The sequence below is a fragment of the Chelonia mydas genome, chromosome 7 (assembly GCF_015237465.2).
Source record: "Chelonia mydas isolate rCheMyd1 chromosome 7, rCheMyd1.pri.v2, whole genome shotgun sequence".
In the NCBI taxonomy this organism is placed as follows: domain Eukaryota; kingdom Metazoa; phylum Chordata; order Testudines; family Cheloniidae; genus Chelonia; species Chelonia mydas.
Genome location: NC_057853.1, coordinates 3,246,386 through 3,267,288, shown reverse-complemented (window position 1 = coordinate 3,267,288; position 20,903 = coordinate 3,246,386). Strand labels below are relative to the sequence as shown.

The 20,903-nt window shown below is 39.2% G+C and overlaps 1 protein-coding gene across 24 annotated transcripts in view; it reads left to right on the top strand.

Moving 5' to 3' along the window:
* The window catches only part of FHIT (fragile histidine triad diadenosine triphosphatase), a 1,053,300-nt gene that overhangs the window by 494,039 nt on the left and 538,358 nt on the right, over positions 1 to 20,903 (top strand). The window lies entirely within an intron of this gene.

Sequence of the window (20,903 nt, the reverse complement as noted above, 5' to 3'; positions counted from 1 at the left end):
AGGTATTGGTGCAGCACGGAGGGAAACTGAGGCACACAGTATTCATGCAAAACAGTAAAACTCACATGGGTTCACATACAACATAACAAGGGAAAATCCCCACCTCGTCACAATGCTATATGCTTCTTTGTCCATGGAGCTCTAGAATGAGGCAAAGCACTGTCAACTTGCTTGTTAATAAAGAGGAGATATGGAGGGTGATATAAGGGCCAAGGGACAGATTTGTCAAGATACTTAGGTGCCTTCTGGGATTTTCAGAAGTACTGCGATTCCTAACCCCATTGATTTGTTTTTAAAATGGTCACCCACAGCCTGTCTGACTGCAAAGGCTGATCGGTTTGGGGGCGAGAACAATAATATACCATTTAACACACATTAGTGTCACCCAAATCCACTGAAGAGTACTTGTTTTATTCTGTATTTAAGTGTTGTGCTTTTTTCCCCCATGAGAACTAGTTTCTATACAGTGCAGTGCAAGCCAGAACTACGGTATCAGTAACTTAAAAGCAATCAGGTGTAGAAGTAAGAAAATTCAAACAGAGCCCCCAGAAATTAAAAAACATTCGCTTGCTCAGGCATATAAGTAATTAAACTGTTCATGACTGCATGTAATTACATCATTATGTACACAGCCCTGTTTCTGTAATTTGGATCATTGGAGGGCAAAGTGTCAAAGTCTCTATAATGATGTTTTGTTCCATTTTAACATTTCCTAAAGGGGTTGCTTTGAGTTCATTTGCAAACTACAAAACTTAAAAAAGCTCTCCAAATTCTGAGAGCGCCGCATATATACATCTAGTTTCACCTAAATCAGTGAGAAAAGATAAGGATTGGCCTGTCACAAATGTTGATTATTTGGCATCTTTCTTGTGACAGAATAGGAAAGGATGATATGTCTTTCAAAAATTTCTAGTATTTGTATAAGAGCCTAAATGTAAAACTAAATCATCATCATCTTCATTTAAATGTGTTAATATATTCTTCCACTAATTTTAATTTGTTTTTAAGTGATTATGAATATCTTGCTGGCAGTAAAGTCCTTAGATAAATACTATGGGAAATACTGTTTGCATAGTCATGCTGTTTTAAGTCTGTGCAATAATCCTGATGTATGATTTTATGAACTGATGTTTATTGTCCTCCTTGCACTTGCATGTATTTGAGTGAACATCTCTGAAATCTCTTCTGCTACAAAACAGAAATTGTACCCTACATCTAGATATATGATGATCTTATTTTTTCTCACTTCAGACTTCTTGTTTTTAAGGCTGTTTAAATCATTTCCAGGTATTTATATTGAATGTCCTGTTTCTCTTAGCATCATATTTTCTATGGAACAAAAGTTAGTTGATTTTTACAGACAGTCTTATCCAAAGTCTGTTAAGGTCAATAGGAGTCTTTTCATTGACTACAGCGGGCTTTGGATTAGGATCTTAGGTTGTAATAGCCCTCTAGTTAAACTACTGGGCTAAGGCTCAGATGGTCTGGGTTCAAATTCTGGGTCTTCTGCAGTTCTTGTGTGACACCTTTGGAAAGTATCTTAATTTCTCTGTACCTCAGTTTCCCCATTTTACAGATGGGAAAGCGCCGAGACAGAAATTAAGAGACTTTTATAGGCAGAAGGTTTTGCAGATGGGGAATTGTCTGTTTCCCGATATATACAATACAGATAATATTCCCTTTCTTGCACTCTTACTTGTCTTGTCTCTTTCACATTGTCATCTCTTTGATACAGAGACTTTCTTACTATGTGTTCGTCCTGCACCTAGCACAGTTGGGCTGGATCTCAGCTGAAGACTCTGGGTGTTACTGTCATATAAATACATAATAATTTGGGTTTAAAAACCCAGTAAAACCCATTCATTTTATAACAGGCATAACAATGTGCATTCTGAAAGTCAGATATACAGTTTTAAACTGGATTTAAAACAATTGTTTCAAAATAGTTCAGAAAATATTGGTTGCAGTTATCTTACTAAGAGGAAAGGTGCCTCTCTTTTGTCTTTAGGCAGAGATCTACTAAATTAAAATGTCAGCTATCTTTGAATCCTTCAAAATGCTGATTTCCAGTCATATTTCTGTCCATAATTATCATTGAACTCTTGAGAGCCCTCATTTTGCTGTTTAGCTAGTGGATAAGACAAACATGAATAACTAGTACAACAAATAAATACACACTAGTAGTGGTTAAAAAAGACAGGCTGGAGGGCAGTGTGGATTCATAATGGTGCACTACTTATTTATTAATAAATACAGTATTTGTATTCATTGTATTGTTGCCCCTAGAGGGCCTGATCAGGGCCCCTCTTGCACAAGGCACTGTACAAACGCACATGCAAACGTGCGCCCACACCCCACTCCAAAAAGATGGTCCCTTTCCCCCAAAACTTACATTACCAATGCATGCACAGATGCTGAGATATGCACACGTAAGTGGACGTACTAGACACACTCGTGGTAGTGAGCCTGCAGAGTAGGTGTATATAGTCCTCTGACTTCACTTTCTCTGAATAGGCCCACTATACATTTGGATATCTGAGGCAGGGTTGGAAATAGAGTGATGTTATCCTTTCAAAGTACTGAAGACTGACCACTCTTTACTGAAAGATAATTTATAATCTGAGCTCCAGCAAGATGTTTTCCATTTAACAGAGAGCAGCATCAAAGTGGAAGAGAAGTACTGTGGGAAAAAACAGCCTTTCTAGAAACTCCCTGTAAATATAATTTTCAACTTTTAAACTTTTTAAAGGAGAGAGGAGTACAGGTTTCAAGTGCCAAAAAGTCACTAAGATGCCTGTTGGGTGAAAGGAAGGAAAACAAGATAGCATGGGCTTTTAAACTTGGAAAGGTTTTGACTGCCAGGCTTAGAATAATCAAAGATTTCATTTCATAGTGAAAGTATTAGTCTTACAAAAAAGCCGGCACGCTTTATAAAGACTCTCTAAGGAATACTGAGCAAAAGAAGAGCCAAAGATCCCAGGATGAGAATAATTAGAAGAAAGACAGCAGTTTAAAGACAATTAGAAACTGGCATAGATCCAGCTTTTATAAATTCAGGTTATTGTGGGGGCAGGCAATGCACAACTGTGTACTGAAATTACAGTTTGCTTATCTTAAGCAGCAGCTTGTATCGCGGCAATATGTGGTGCTTCATTCAGAACAAACAGAAAGCTGTGTCTTTCTGGCAGTAGAGTCCTTAGCTAAATTCATACGGTGAGGTTCCACTCGTCAGGAATTACATAATTCTTCAGGATGCATATACCGTGTGTGTGTGTAAAAAGGAAATTTTGGTTTAGACATAGACCGTGCTATGTTTTTATGATGTTATTTCAAGAATGAACTCTATTAAAATGACAACATTTTGTAAAAGGAAATCCCATTTGCTTATATTATTACCTGAGAACTGTAGAGTACCAATGAGAGAGATGAGTAATGGCCACCAACTTTGTTTGTCCTTGACTTAAACTGTATTCAGTGAAATGTGATGTCACTTTATTGTCCCTTCTTCATTTGAAGAACAGGTACAACACACTGACCAGCATACTTCAACCCTACGATCAGAGGCTTTGTTTGGTGAGAGTTCAGGTTCCATACCTATTTGACTTTGGCCTCACAGCTGATACTGTCGTGACATGCCACTTGTATTGGCATTTGTTTTCTCAGCAACTTTCTTATTTGGGTTGCAGGGCAGAGTAGAAGAGCAGCTGGTTAGTTATTTTAGTCTATAACTATATAATCAAATATTTTTCTAGTATTTCTCTAGATCGGAAAATGTATTAAAACGCACTCAATAAACTTGTATAAAATGTTACACAAGTTAAGAACTCTTTTCCCTTCCTATCATCATCATCAAATCATAATATCTTGCACTCATAGTTTGCATTTGATCCAAAGATCTCTGGTCATTTTACAAAAGTAAGGGTAAGTATCGCCTCCATTTTACAAATGGGGAAACTGAGGCACCAAGTGGTTAAATGACTTCCCCAATCATAGAAGACAATGATAGATTTGGTAAGAGAACCCAGCTCTCCTATGTTCCAATCCTCTTTTCTAATCTCAAAAGCCCCAGTCCTGCAATGTGCGTAATTTTACTCACATCAGTAATTTCATCAGAGCCAATGGGACTATTCATGTGTGAAGTTAAGCAGGTGCATTTGTGTTTGCAGGATTGCACCTAATCCATGCTACTTCTAAGTCTCTCCATGAAAAATATACTAATTACAATTTTATTTTTAATGTCATATTAGGTTCTTGCAAATTGACATCTACATGGCTTACATAAGCTTATCAAATGTGTTGTGCTGATTGAGTTTCCCTAATAAAACTTGGAATAAAAGATTTTATAGCATTCATAAAAAAAGTAGGGCTGGAAGGGACCTTGAGAGGTCATCTAGTCCAGCCCCCTGCTCTGAGGCAAGACCAACTATACCTTGATCACCCCAACAGTTGTCTAACTGGTTCTTAAAAACCTCCAATGACCGGGATTCCACAGCCTCCTTTGGAAGCCTGTTCCAGTGCGTAACAATCCGTGTGGTTAAAAAGCTTTTCCTAACATCTAACCTAAATCTCTCTGGCTGCAATTTATACCCATTCCTTCTTGTCTTGCCTTCAGTCGACATGGAGAACAATCGACTGCCATCTTCTTTGTAACAGCCCATAACATTTTTGGGGACTGTTGTCACTTGTCTTTGCTCAAGACTAAACATGCCCACTCGTTTTTACCTTTCCTTGTAGGTCAGGTTTTCTCAACCTTTGATCATTTTTGTTGGTTTCCTCTGGACCCTCTAATTTGTTGACATGTTCCCTAAAGAATGGGGCCCAGAATTGGACACATTACTCCAGCTGAGGCTTCACCAGTGCTGAGTAGAGTGGGACAATCACCTCCTGTGTCTTCCATGGAACACTCCTTGTAATACACCCCCAAATGATATTAGACCTTTTTGCAACTTCATCACATTGTTGACTCATATTCAATTTGTGAGCCATTATAACCCCCAGATTCTTTTCAGCAGCACTGCTGCCAGGCCAGTATTTGTATTTTGTATTTGTGCATTTGATTTTTCCTTCCCAAGGGTAGAACTTTGCACTTATCTTTATTGAATTTAGTCTTGTTGATTTCAGACCGATTCTTCAATTTGTCAGGGTCATTTTGAATTCTAATCCTCCCCTCCAAAATGCAGGGTGTCATCCATAAATTTTATAAGCATATTCTCCACTGCATTATCCAAGTCATTAATTAAAATATTGACTAGTACCAGACCCGGAACAGACCTCTTCAGGACCCCACTACCTACATCCTCCCAGTTTGATGGTGAACCACTGATAACTACTCTTTGAGTGTGGTCTTCCAACCAGCTATGCACCCACCTTCTAGTAATTTCATCTAGACCACATTCATGCTGACATTAAGCATGTGCAATTGCCTGCATACAATTATGAAAACATAGCCATGTGCTTCTGGGACGGAGTAAAGTTGACCTTACACACACTCACATGTAACATCCCTCTCCAATAATGCCATTTATTTTGAAGAACTTTACTGAACATTTTAACATGTAAAGTGTAATTATCTGAACCGAGGCAGCAGGCATCCTTTGAAGACTATGCCCAGCTGAGGCAAGAACTAATGACTCTGTCAAGAACTAGGGTCCAATGTTCTCCCAAGACAAAGTTGCCATGATTTAAGAGAGGTAAATAGCTTCTGGTGATCTGGTACGGTCCAGAAATACACAGCGTCCTTTAAAAGATTAAAAACATGCTGTTGTGCGCACCCCATCCCCCTTTTTTCAATGTGTATACGCGCACTGCAGGGAGGTTTAGTAAGCAGGCATGGACTTCAGAGGGAGGGATTTTTCAGTGTTTAAACTGAATCTGGGGTGGCTCATACAGTGTAAAGTTCTTAATTTAATGCTCCTAAATGGCTTAATATCTTACGGCCCACATTGTGCTCTTGTCCTTCTTAAATTCTGTAATGTGAATGCCTTAGAAAATAGCCAGGGAAAGAGAGACATTACACTAAGTTTGTAAGAACAGAGCTCTATTTGGTCTCTGCTATTTATGTACTTTGTTAGTTATGTATTCATTTATTACTTGCATTATTGTAGCTTGCAGTTGAATTTCACACTATGACAAGCTAAGGCCAGCAAGTAAGAAGTGTATTATTTTTCTGAAAATAACAAATAACATTTTTTTTCCAGAAAAAACTTCCCACCATATTGGGCTGATTAGAAGGTTCGAGTTACACTTTCATTGACTGTCTACATGAGCTCAGATTGAGTATTATTGTTGAGATTATAATTAAAGACTTCTAAATCAAAATAGGAGTGATGGAGATTCTCAGCATACCTCTTCCAAGAAAGGACTATTTGATAGGATTGTCCTATTTAAAGAAAACACTCTTAAGGATTTAAGTGCTTATGATTTTTGGGAACCATACATTTTGTGTGAAAAGTTTGTCTCTAAGACCTTTATGTGAAGTAGAAATAATCAGAGCAAAAAAGGAAAACAAATGGAAGAACAAGCTCAGGCATGCTTAAACAAGATTGTGGTGAGCCCTGTGGGGAAAGCATTTTGGGTATGTGTTGTGCATTTTCGACATGTGCTGCTTGTGACTCTGAAACTGTAGCAAAGCAAGGAAATGTTGAGCAGTGACAGCAAGCTTGTTGCTTTCCATGTGCCAAGCGGAGAGCAAGTGCTTTTTGGGGTCGTTGCTTTTTGGAGAGGAGAGGCGCTACCCCGGAACAGTATCGCAGTGGTGTTTGGGACCTTTGGTAACAGTTTTCTGTAGGTATTACTTGGAACTATGAACTGAGACAAAGCCAAGAAGGAGCAGGAAGGAAACGTTATAGATCATGTTCATGAATTAGCTGTCCCAGAAGTGTTGTTTGAGTGTGTTGCTCTATGGACCTTGACACTTGCATTAAGCCCTGGTTTGGCTGTGGCTTTTGAGCAATACATGCTGAGCACAGATGGAACACAATTTTAGGGGTTGATTCTGCCACCCTTTGAATCCTGCTGAAATCAATGGCACATGTGTTCGTGCTTCACTGGATTGGGGCAGAGAGCTCATTGTCTGGTAGGATCAGTCCTGCTTGCATGTGTAAAGACTACTTGCTGGAGTAAGAGTTTGCCAGGTCTGGGCCCTGGTTTGGAGGAAAGTAAGGATGGTGTAGGGAATGGGGCACTAGAACTGGGGCACAGGACACCTGGCTTCAGTTCCTAGCTCTGTCACATTCTTCAGCGTGACCGTGGACACTTAATTTATCCTGTGCCTGCAAAATAGGACGCTATCTCCTTGCCTTACTGGGGTGTTGTGAAGATAGAAATCCATTACAGACTGTGAGGTGCTCAGATACTATGGTGATGAGGGCCATGTAAAAGCTTCAGCAGACAGACAGTGCGCCATATTCAAAATGCAGCACTTTTCTACCCAGATGCAGGATATTAAGCAGCCAAATTCCTTCAAGTTCATTTCTGCACAGGTCAGAAAAGAAGCAGCGAGGAGAGGGCAGATTGCCAGCAAGCTGCACAGTTCTTCCAGCAAGATTTGGGGGAAGGGAGAGGGGGGAGGAAAAGAAAAGAAGAAAAATAAAGATTTGGCTTGTGGGTACTCTTTTTTAATTAAATTTGGGTTCAAAGTTCTTCTTTCATAGAGGAAAGGAAAAAGAAGGTGAATTTTAAAAGATGGAAACAAGAAAAGGAAGAGAGAGAAATTAATGGAGAAAGGAGAAAGTATCAATGTATGTAATAGTTGTACCCCATGCTTATTTATGCTCTGAATCACTAATGGGTCCCCATTTATCTTTAATTTCAGGTCACTATTTTACATGTTTTTTTAAATATATCTATAAAGGGTGGAGTCATTCTTGAATAAAAAAAAAACCCCTTACGATTTTTGATTTTGTAAGTTAGGTGTTATGTCTTCAGAGTTAGGTATTTCATTTTGGTATGAATTAAAAGCCTGAAATGTGTAACTGAAGGTGCATGAATGATTCTGGAATATCTATGGACTTTGCATTATATACATCAATGTGTTTAAAAGATGACAGGATTTTTCTAGGTGCAGGTTAGACTTCAGCATTTTACAAATTCCATCGAGTACAGAACTGTTTAATACAATAGGACGTCGAGAAGAGTATGTACTATGTGAATCTAATTTCTGTAGATGTAATAATTACAATGTTAATGAATTCTCAAAATTAGAGAGCTTTGCGAAATATAGTGTATTGAACAACAACTTGGAGCGCCATCTATTATTTCAGAAATGACATTTCAGTTTTGGTGTGTTTATAATGGACAGTAAATCAGTCTTCCACAAAATAGCTGCTGAAGATTTTTACAGTAAGCTCTAGCAGTCATGATATTTTACAGCCTGTATGTGGAGAAAGCCAAACTAACCTGACCTGGGCCCCTGCTAACTTCTCAGGAGTGCTTTGTGTACCTCAGTCCAATCTTATATTGTCCCAGGCTCTCATGAATATGTATTTAGCATTTGAACTGATATGGGCGGTACATTTTCAAAGCACTGTATGGGGAGCTAACTGGGCAACTAACATTAACAGAAGGAGAAGGAAAGTTTGATCTCATGGTCAAGGGACTGGAGTGGTACTTAGGTTCTTCAGCAGACATGTATGGCCTTGGGCAACTCATATAATTGTTCTGTGCCTCAGTTTCCCTATCTATAAAATGGGGATGATGATACTTCCTTTCTTCCACCCTTTATCTGTTTTGTGTATATAGACTCTAAGCTCTTCTGGGCAAGGAGACTTTTATACTGTGCCTTTGTCTAGTGCCTAGCACAATGCCCAATCTTGGCTGGGGACTCTGGACACTAGTGTAATAGAAATAATAAATAATAATGAGTTACTGAATTCTTTGTGTGCTGTACTGAGAACGTAAACCTTAATTGTAATTTTGGATTATATAAATACTGCAAAAAGAAAAAGGAAGACTTGTGGCACCTTAGAGACCAACAAATTTAGTTGAGCATAAGCTTTCGTGAGCTACAGCTCGCTTCATTGAATGCATGCAGTGGAAAATACAGTGGGGAGATTTTATATACACAGAGAACATGAAACAATGGGTGTTACCATATACACTGCAATGAGAGTGATCAGGTAAGGTGGGCTATTACCAGCAAGAGAGGGGGAAAAAACCTTTTGTAGTGATAATCAAGGTGGGCCATTTCCAGCAGTTGACAAGGATCTGTGAGGAACAGTGATTATCACTACAAAAGGTTTTTTTCCTCTCCTGCTGGTAAATAGCTCACCTTACCTAATCACTCTCCTTGCAGTGTGTATGGTAACACCCATTGTTTCATGTTCTCTGTGTATATAAATCTCCCCACTGTATTTTCCACTGCATGCATCCGATGAAGTGAGCTATAGCTCACGAAAGCTTATGCTCAAATAAATTTGTTAGTCTCTAAGGTGCCACAAGTCCTCCTTTTCTTTTTGTGAATGCAGACTAACACGGCTGCTACTCTGAAACCTGTCATAAATACTGCAGAAAAAGCAACGACTATAGGAGAGGGTAGTAAATATCTTAATAGGAAGGTTGTTTATTTTTAATGCTGAATAGAAAAACAACAAGGGACCAATGCAAAGAATAGATAATAGTATTTAAAATGACTGAACTTCAATGACAGAGTAAGTGTAAAATGTACATGGGTAATTTAGAAAGCAATACTGTAGTGAAATTGTTAAGCCTGTAATTTTAATAGATTATTGCTTTTAAGTGAAACAAAAGTTCTGCGTGTTCCTACTTTCTCTTTTTCAGTGTTGTGGTCTAGTTGTACAGGAAACCTGAGGGTTCACCTAGTGACTGTTTCATTACATGATAACCACAGTATTGTTGCCTCTGTTGCATTTATGTATTTGGTGTGAGTTGGAACATTAATCAGATATTTGTGTTATTGGCTGTTCTCCATGGTGAGAATGTAGAAGAAACAGCAGGTTCTGGGAGCAACTTAAAATGATAAATTATTTGAAAGATTGTCCTGTGTCCTCTAGCCCAGTTTTAAGTGATTTTATGTGTTTCTCTATCTTTAAATAAAGTAGGATTGTTTTTACTATTTCTTTAGATGAGATTGCCTTTGAGAAGAGCATCTACATTTATTTCTTACGAATTGCTGGTCACAGATTTTAGCTGCTGCGACCATTTTGCATATAAACCAGTTTCGTGTCTTTTGAAAAAAATGCAGTAACATCTGATATTACTTGCCAAGCCGCACTATAATATTTCTTTGTGTGATTCAAACAGGGCAAACTAAATAAAACAATTTTGTCAGGAGTAATGTTAAGAGACAAGAGTCTGGATTGTATTTGCCCAATTTTCGTAGGATATTTTAAAAGTCTGTCACATGAAGTGGCAGAACGTTCTCTAAAGTGCGCTGCATAAAAATATCACTTTTAAAAAATGTCAGTTGATCAAATTTACCTTTAGTAGCTCAGGTCAGCATATGACTCAAATACTAAAAAATTTCCTTGCTCCACAATTTCAGCTGAAGTCAAAATAAAGATTTGTATACATTATTCAGTATTTTTTGGAGTGCACACTAAAATGTTTTTCTTGCAGTTGCTGATGTTAGTTGATTTCTTTCACTGGATATATATGTAGAAGTCCTTGCTGCTTCTGAAATCTGTGACTAATCCTAGAAATGTTTTAAGCCTGCACTAATGTAGAACAACTCACGATTAAAATGATAAAACTGAATATAGTGTCTTTCTTTGAGTTGTTCTTCTGTGGTGGAAGTACACAAGCCCTTGCCCTTGATCTAACTAGTGAAAAGCTACTGATCACTATCTACAGGGGAAGTTCAGTGGTCAAAGGCTTCAGGTGTTTCCCAGAAAAGTAGTATCTGTCACCTTATGACTAAATTATGGACTGAATCTTGGCTCAGTTTGCATAGTCATGTGAGCGATTAATTGCCTATCAGGTGTCCCATTGCTCCTTTGGACAGGCTACCTGTACACAGTTAATGGTGCAGAGCTGCTGCGTTCCCTCCCCTTGTGCAGAAGGGCAAGAAAGGATGATGAATGTGTGGAAACTTGACTCCACCTCCCATTGTGTCTGCCAGCATAGCTGCACCAGCATACCAGTGCACATACGCTGCACCTGGAAGAGACCCTAATTGCGCCCTCTCTAGAAGAGCAGGGAAATGAGGAGGGAGGTTGTGGCTGTCCCATTCCAGGGATTGGGTGACATTGCGCTGCCCCTTGTGGATGGCAGAGTATATAGTTGCAATCCAGCCATGTATGAAGAGAGAGATTAATTTTAACCACCTGGTACTCAGCAGCAGACGCCAGCGTATTCATATGGAAGGCACTCTACGTTCTAGTCAGTGTCCTTTCAAGATCCGGTATGCAGTACAGCTATTCTACTGTCGTTCGTTATGTTCCCAGTCTCCCCGTCTCATATTTGTCTCAAAGCATCAGTGCCCACAGCAATAAACGTTGTTAGCTTCAAGGCTTGTACAAACCTGCAAGCTTTTTGACTGTAAAGCTCTGCCAAAGCCATCTACTGGTCGAGTTGTTTGGCTGCTCAAACATTGGGATTTTAAGGTGCCTGTTCAGCTTGTTTTTGCTTCTCCATTTTCTTAGAAGTGCAAGGAATTGATCTGTTTAAACCAAGTTTACTTTATCTGGCTATTCGTACATTCTTTGTGGAAAGCAGGAATTTTTGCTAGTCTCGCAGCTGCAATATTAATGGGGAGGGGAAAACACTTAAGCCCTGATTCTGCAAACACTTATGCCCATGTTTGCTTTTAAGCATGTGAGTCATCACACTGAAATCAAAGATAAGCACACATGTACATATGTGCAGGATCGGGGCCATAATTCCAACCGCCCTTTCTTTCTCCTGTGCTACGTTCTCTCAGTGACTGTTGGTCTTGGAGTGGTGTTCACAGTATATCTTTGAATCAGGCTGCCTAAAGTGTTGAGAGATTAATGCAATGCACGAGAAGAGCACTTCAAAATCAGTACCTGAAAATGGTTTCCAAAGCTACTTGAAGCATAATATCAAAGACTCAGGGAAATGGGGAAAAGTGGTATTAATATGTTGATTTAAAAAAAAAAAAGAGAGAGAGAAATCCGTTGATATACAGAAGAAATGAAAGTGTAATTGCCTCAGTGCATGAGGATGAACAGAGTCATCCAATACACTTCAATAAAGTTCTCTACATCTTCATTTATCATCATTATAACGTGCTACCAAAAGAATGAATTTACCTTTTCAAGTTATGGAAAGCATTTCCCTTCATGCATGCTTACCCATACAAATTAAAATGTTTGTTTACTTTGGTATTTTAAGTGTGCACATGCATTATTATTCATAAAAATTCCAGTGACAAAATTATGAGTAAAGATTTTTTTTAACTTAAAAATAAAACATTGGGGAATAATTGTCATAATTGGGGAAAATTCTGAATAAAAATGCAGCTCTGCAACAAACACACACAACCCCCCACTCCTCCCAAGCCATATCACCAGGATAGGTATTATATAGTGTAAGTATTATGTATTTAACCATCACAAAAAATACTGGAAATCTAAAATGATGTTAAAATAACTATTTTGTACATTTTTAAGACAGAACTTTTAGTAAAATTGTTGTAAGGAATTCTTCTCTGCATCCCTAGTGAGTGTAAATTAGTGTAGCTCTGTGGATTTGCATCAGCTGAGGATATCTCCTTACATATCAGGAGCAGTACTCATACAAAATGCTTTTCAAAGCAGTATCTTTGACATCAAACATGTAGGTGTCTGGGATATTATGCATGACTGTAATATTTCCAAAATTATGAAACTGAACATTTTAAAAATAGCTGCATGGCACAAGTTTTTGGAGATTAAGAAAGGTCTTAAAATTCTTAGTAGGCACATTTGCATATGTTGTACATTAAGACTGATTTTATGCAGTGAAAGTTTTTTGTGGTTTGCTCGTCAATTTCTTGTGGGTCTGGCAAAATGCCACTTTGAACACTAGAAATCCTGAACTTTGACATAAGTGATAAAGGAATCAAGTTAAAACAGAGATTTTTGCTGTTTGCACCAGTATTTTCTCTGTGCGGAAGCCTGAGTGATAAGTGGTGATATTTCTAATCATTATCTTTTTGTAGAAGTCCCATTGATTAAGACTAGACATTACATTTGGTTTATGTACCAAGTAAATTACTTTTTTCATGTCCTTTGGGTGCCTGTGGGCAAAAAGAACATTTTGTATTTTTCAGTTTGATTACCTTTTAGCAGCCCGTGTAATATAAACTGCAATTAGAAACCTAAGATATTGTCAAAAAGAGTGGATACTTCTATAAAAAGTGATGGAAATTAAGGTAAGCAAGAGGGGGAAGCTATTTGAATAGGAAAGAAAGTTATTTCAAACTGAACCCCCTGTTGTAGGAGACTCCTGTAGGTTAAATGCCGCAGGTGTCTGCCCTTTCCCCATCTGTATTGCATGCCCTTGTTGGCATGGTTTTCCATTCTCCTTCATCCTCCTCTGTAACTCTTCCATCTTCAATTTCAATCTCTGCTTTCTCTAGCTTCATCTTCTTCTATAGTCCATTCCACTTGGATTCCTTGGTTTCTCCCTCTAGCTTCTCCAGCAAGGAAATCCCCTTTGTTCCATACAGCCCAGATCAAACTGTATCCTCATCTTTTTGCCCCTAACACGGCAGAATCTGAGCACCTAGACAATCTGTGTGTTTTGTTTTAAGTAAAGTACAAGGAACATCCTATAGATTCCACAATGTATTGTTTTGGTTCCAGTTGTTGCTTTTACTTCACGGAAGTCTTTTTTTCTTGCTGGAACCTTTCAGTATCAAGATATTCTTACATTAATAAAAAGAAAAGGAGTACTTGTGGCACCTTAGAGACTAACCAATTTATTTGAGCATAAGCTTTCGTGCATCCGATGAAGTGAGCTGTAGCTCACGAAAGCTTATGCTCAAATAAATTGGTTAGTCTCTAAGGTGCCACAAGTACTCCTTTTCTTTTTGCGAATACAGACTAACACGGCTGTTACTCTGAAACCTTACATTAATAAATCTCTTGTTCACCACTTGCTATTCACTGTCATCTTGGATATTCTAAAAGTAGTTCTCACCTCTGCTAATTGCTTGCTCAGTTTACCTGATTCCCACTCAGATCAAACCCCCTTATTTGGTTTTGCTCAGTTTCTGGCTTCTCTGCTGCTGGTCCCTCCCTCTTAATGCTTATATTACCTATAAGATACAAACTCCATGCTTTGAACAGAAACAGATTTACATGAGACACATGCAGTTTTGGTGGAGTCTGAAATCTTTTCAGTGAGAGGGAAAGATGGTAAATAGTAGGTCACCTCACCCCATGATTTCACATAACATTTCATTTTTCAGAAGGCGTTCTCAGTCCATCCTACGACTCCTGCTGGCTTCTGCAAATCTTTGTTTCTCTCACTGAGCTACATCAGTAAGTTACTTCGGAGGTGCTGATGCTGAGCAAAATGAAAAGCAGAGAGCCAGAGAAGTTAGATCAGTGGTTCTCAACCCGTGACCCACAGGCTGCGTGTGGCTCAATCAGCACACAGCTGTGGCCCATGTGACATCCTCAGGACCATACAGATTGTATATATATTGTGTGGATAAGGCCCACATAACATATAGAGGGCTGCGTAAGTGGCTCACAATGGTAAATAGGTTGAGAACCACTGGGTTAGATGGACTACACTTCTAACAATTTCTCCTGGTGCCAAGGAATGGTCAGGAAGGAGGCCAGCTTTCATGCTAAACAAGCAATGGGTTTCAGATTTACGAAAGGAAACCCTGGCTCATTTTGCTGAAAGCCAGGTAAAGGGTGGCAAACGGGGAGCGCCTCTTCCCTTGGTATCTAGAGGTTGTATATGGATTGCTGATGCAACCGTCGTGCACCAGCACAGAAACTTGAGGTGGTTATTTTCTATTGGCCAAAAGCAAGTTGAAAAGACATTTTCCTCAATTTAAAAAAACAGCTTTTTTTTTTTTTACATTATCCCCATATATCCATTACTTGTTATAAGAGAAAATAAACCACAGCCTTCCCATCATGGCGTACACTTACCAATCTGGGGCTGAATTCAGACGAGGAGATCATGACTTCATGTCTACCATCCATCTTTCCACGAGAGTCTAGTGGTTCTCAAAGCCGGTCCGCCGCTTGTTCAGGGAAAGCCCCTCGGCCCGCACCGCTTCCCGCAGCCCCCTTTGGCCTGGAGCGGCGAACCACGGCCAGTGGGAGCCGCGATCGGCCAAACCTGCGGACGCGGCAGGTAAACAAACCGGCCCGGCCCGCCAGGGCTTTCCCTGAACAAGCGGCGGGCCAGCTTTGAGAACCACTGCTCTAGACTAATGCTGTAAAGTAAAATGTATTTCATACACATATGTATGCTTTACAGTACTTGCAGTTTCCGTGAAAGGAGCTGCGAACAGGGGAGTCTGTGAGACTGTGCCAGATTTAATGTCATTGAGGGCTGGAAAGAGTCATGTGGGTTAATGTATGTATAAAACCTGTGGGACAGAAAATGTAGACTCTGACTAGAACTGCTGAAAGGAGAAAATCAGAGGGATGAAAGGATAGAAATGTTGGTCTGAACTTGAAACAGGCCTAATGACTGCACACTTGGTAATGGTTTTGTAAATGACTAGGTGAAGAAAAGGGAGACAACAAAGAGCCCAACAAAGAGATATTCACAAACAAATGCTTTTGAATGTGCACATTGGGGGGTAGGTAGTAAAATAAAAGAGGTGACATTTGGAATGGTGACATGGTAATTTCATTCCTGTCCTTAGAACTAGCAGTTGTGCATTTTATATGGCTATGATCATTTTCTGAAAGAAAGATGTGTCTTGGGGCACTGTGACCTATCACAAAAATCTTGCTGTGGGTATGAAATGAACATGTGTCATCGCTATATATGGAGCAAGGCTGTGAAATAAGAAGTCTTTTTTCCCCCTATTCAGAAACTGGAAGTACTAAAAAAAATTACTTTGTATTTCAAGTGAAATAGAATGTGCAGTAATTGAGCAACATTTAATATCGAAAATGTTAAATCGCCAGGTAAAAATAGATTGTAAAACAACAGGAGGAAAAGTTGCAGGGCAAGGGAGGAAGAGCATTGCTTGTAAAAAAATGAGAAGAAAAATAGACACTGCAGGAGACCATATGGATTTAGATGGGAGATGGAACTGGTAATACATAAATAAATAGCAATTACATATATATAATGATTATTATAAGGCAGGATGGGAAGGAGAAAAAGCAAAGGTTTATGCTGAGGAGGGTAGCCTGGAAAAAGATCCTCACCCTGATAGAAGAGGACTTCTGTCATCTTGAAAATGGCTGCTAAGAGAAACTATGGAAGAAACTCAGAAAGGTGCAGAGTTCTGGAAGGAGTTTGTGTAGCACATTGCATAAAAGCACATCTTCACATTTTGTCCTTTGCACAACTTTCCCCAAGACCATCAGAAATAGTTCATAGAGGAAGAAGAAGAGAGTTCTGAGTGTAATTGTACTGATTCCAGAAGCATCAAGGAAGACTGAAGACATACCCAGACTAAAAAGAGACAGAAATGATCTAAGTGGATGTTTAGGTTCCTGAAGAAACTTTAGGATAGTTGTGGTTGTGGATCACTTGCTATAGATACAGCCTTGTCTAGTTATAAGTGTATTCTGTGCTTCCTTAGTTTTATTATAATTTTCTTCACATGTTAAGTCATCTGGGGAGTCCTCCTTCCAGCTGAACCTGAGGAAATGTGATAATTATTCAGCCAACTAACTTTTATATTTAATAGGAATGTGAAGCGTTACGTCTCTAAAAAACCCATGAAAAAGGCTAATAAAATAGATATATTTTAAACTTTAATAGATCAGATATTTGCAGTGGGATTTTTAAATTCTTTAAAAAAAGTCATAAAAGAAAATTATAATAGAATTTAAAAATAAATTAAATCACTAACTTAAAATGTATAGCCCCAAGATATTGTACTGTGCATGTGATTTACAAAAGCACATTGTTATGAGTTAGTAGTTGCCTTTTTAGGCCTTGATTGTGCAAATTACACATGTGATTAGACCCATTGACTTAAATAAGACTACTTGTGTGAATAAAGTTAAACATGTAAGAAAGTGTTTGAAGGGTTGAGATCTTAGTTGAACTCTGTTCAGGCAAAGGTATGGGCTTTTAGTTTTGTGTTTCTTTTGGTGACACACTATGGTGCTTTAGGACTTAACTAATTCCTATTTTATAAACATTGATTAAATGATGGAGCTTCTTTTTAAATTAATATTTTAAAGATAACAAGTGATGGTGAAAGTACAGCCTGACTGCCTAGTGCAGTGAAATCCAGATCCGCTAAATTAGTCTAATATAGAATGAGGATTTCATCTGTAGCTTCATAGAAATTCTCCAAAATCTACAGTAAACCTTCACCTCCAGATCTCTCTCTCTTTCTCTCTCTCGTACGTACACACACACACATCTCTCTCTCTCTCTCTCTCTCGTACGTACACACAGACACACACACACACACATATGCCAAGATTCAGCTGCCTGGCTTTTTTAAACAGCATTTCAGTGAGTATTTTTCAGCAAATAAATACAAATACGGATATAACTTCACCTGCACATTCAAGTTAAGCAAAGGCACAAAATGACATCTAAAACATGTGGAACATGTATTCATTAGTACTTTGCCCTTTGGGGATTTTGGACAGGTTCCTTATGTATTCCTGTTGTGAATGTCACCGTTCTTCAATGATTACAAGACTGATGGATGCATCAGGAAAGTACAATGTTGGATCTCATTTCAAAGCATTTTGGGCTCCAGTTGGCATTAGGTTGCCTAACCAGATTAGAGCGAGAGGCCAGTCACAGCAGATGCCCTGTCTCGGTTCATTACTCAACACCTGTTAAGCTTGATTAACAGCCCCAGCTAATTATCTGTTAAGAGTATCTCATGCTGTAACGGATCCCAGAGGTCTGAAAAGTTGACTTCATTTACATGTTTGTCTCCTTTCACAAGGTCTAAGTTAAACCTCACAAAATTCTACTGAGGATTTTATCAACTCTCATATGAGCTGCTCACAGCTTTGGATATAGACCAGTGCCTGCCCTGAAAGCATTTTTATGGGACTTAAAATGCTGGAGACATACACCTGCCATGCTATTTAATTTTTAAGTTATAGAACAAAAATGTCTCTCTCTCTGAGCAGTGCGCTGTATGTAACATTACTACCATATGCGCTGCAATTGCTGTCAAGGAAGCCAAACCAAAAAATGTGCTGATCTCAGATTCAAAACACTGCCCCGTCCAAGTAAAGTTTACCAAACCAGAATCCATAAGAAATTATACTGATACTGGGAAAGAGTGACAAACCCAATGAGGAATCTGGCAGGTGGAGTGAAGCATTACAGCCCATCTGAAACAGTATTCATCTATTTGAATGGAGGTTTTTCCTACACATTTTTATTCAGTTCTTAAATCTAATAAGTATGGTTTAGATTCTGCTCCCAAACAAAACCTAATGAGGCAGAGTTCATTAATTTAAAGATTTATTTTTGGCCACTTACTTTCCCTATATTCTTGCCTTTGTCTCCACCTTTGTCTTTGCAGTTAAGTCTGTGAGACCAAGTCCAGCTTATGGCAGTGAAGGGAAAAAAACCTCACTCTTGATATCAATATTATTACATAAATTAGATGGCAGGAACTCAGTATTCAGATTTGAAGACAAAAAAAGCCTTTCATTTTGCAATGCACTCAGACCTGAGTTTTTTAGAGCAAGTTTGCATTTGAACTTGGGCCTCTTTCATGGCAGCATATTGCTTTTTAATGTACATGTCTCTTACATTGCCTGATGTTCTTTGGTTCCCGATGCTCTATTTGTTCCTGAGCTCCTGCCTGTTTCTGTATTTCCCTCTGAAGTAGAAGAAGACCTACAGCAAGGAAGGCACACGTTTTTGCAGGGGAGTGATTGCCGACTCTGCTGGGATGAAAGAATCTGCCTCAGGTAACTGTCAGCCAGTAGATCAGGCACTATGTTGAACCCATGTTGCCAGATCAGTGCAAGGAGGCATGTTCTTTCTCTCTGAAAATAAACTGAGGTGGGTGGTCTTGGAGGAAGTGGTGTTTTGAAACAGGAGACCAAAGGCTCTGTGGCCAGGCTGTTCAAGGAGTTAAACGAAGTTATGTCTGATGTTGGAGATGTGGCTTTTGGGGAGGGAGGGTTAATAAGCTTTCAAATCTACTCACAAGGGATAAGATTTATCCCATTGCACAAGGTTCCTTGAACAGCTTAGTCTGCAGATGAGCCAGGCAGGTATGGGAGAGTTAGCACACTGCGGGAGGGTCTCTGCACTGCCCCCACATAGGTGGAGGGTGACTTTGAAGCCATCAGATCTGTGATTTATACCGAACCACTGGCACCATCCTCCAATGCGAGCAGAGTGGAGTGGAGCCTACAGTTGCTATTCCAGCCCATGTTATTGGCTGCGCCATATTAACAATGTCAAAATGCTTTTTTTAAGTCTTTCACCTTCCCTTCCCTATGCTCAAAAAGGGGAACCATGTTTTATTAATTTTTTGTAGTTTACATCCCTTGCTGCTCCATGCACATTGCTGTATGCTGGTTTTCACCTGTTCATTGGATTTGATAATGATTTGCATAGTAGTCATTGGACCAGTCACTTGAACTGGGTCTCCTGCTTCCCATGTGAGTGCCCTTGCTACTGGGCCAGAATGTTATTCTCACCTGCTCTGGTTCAAGGGCTATTTAATTATTTGTACAAAGTAGACCAGCGTTATCTCCTATTTGTACAAAGGAGATATTGAGAGCCCCATCCTAGTCAGTCCTGTAGCCCAGTGGCTGGCGGGGTGGTCTGAGAAATAGGAGATGGAGTTCACATCCGTGCTCCTCATCAGAAGGAAAGATTTGACCTTGCATCTCCCATATGCTAGATTAACGCTTGAACCTTTGCGTGACCTTTGAGCTCACCTCTTCTACCACTACCTATTTTATTTATTTATTGCAAGAAAGGGCCAAGGCATCCAACAACAGAAGATGATTCACAGCTGCAAATTCCAAGCAGAGACAGGCGCTTCCCTCTAACCAGGGTTTAGGTGCCTAATGCCCTTTAATGGTCAGGCTTAGGTCACACCCTTCTCCTTGGCATTTTCTGTTGGCTAGCTTAGACAGCTCCCTGCTCAGTTTCCTGGCTTTTTGGGATCTGATGCTTAGGCACCCAGCTTTCCCCATGCATTGTATTAGGGAGTTTAGGCCCCTAACTTGGGTCTGTAGATTCCACTGGGTGACAGGGCACCTAAAGTTAGGTGTTGCAATGCTGAGTCTAAATCTTATGTGCAAAACTATCAGCAGAAGAATTTGGATAGCTTTTTATTAATTTTTTTTCTCTGGGGAAATTTGCCAAGACTAAAGCCCAAGGAAATCCAAAATTAAAGCTACATTCATATCCATTGTTAAGCATTAGCCTACTGACATCATGATGTTCAACATTGTCAACCGCTCGAGCACCAAATTTCAACTCAGCAACTGTACACTTCCTTGTCTGATACATTCTAGGTGTGAGTCAATTTTCAGATCTCCAAATCAGGAACTAAGTTGCTTTTTGGAGTGGAGACAGGATCCGTTTTCTAATTTTTATAAGTCATTAACTAATGATTATATTTTCTGAGAACATAAACCTAGGAATAAGTGCCATATGATTGGGAAGACCACACTATATTGTTTACACAAAACAAAGAACTTTAACAGCTGCTCTAAGTGCATTTGTCGACACAATCTTAATTATGCAGTCAGTCTGACATCTTGGTAATGACAACACTAGTTTTTTCAGTTGCATGCTTTTTACGTGCTTCTTACTTTCAAGGCTCTTCA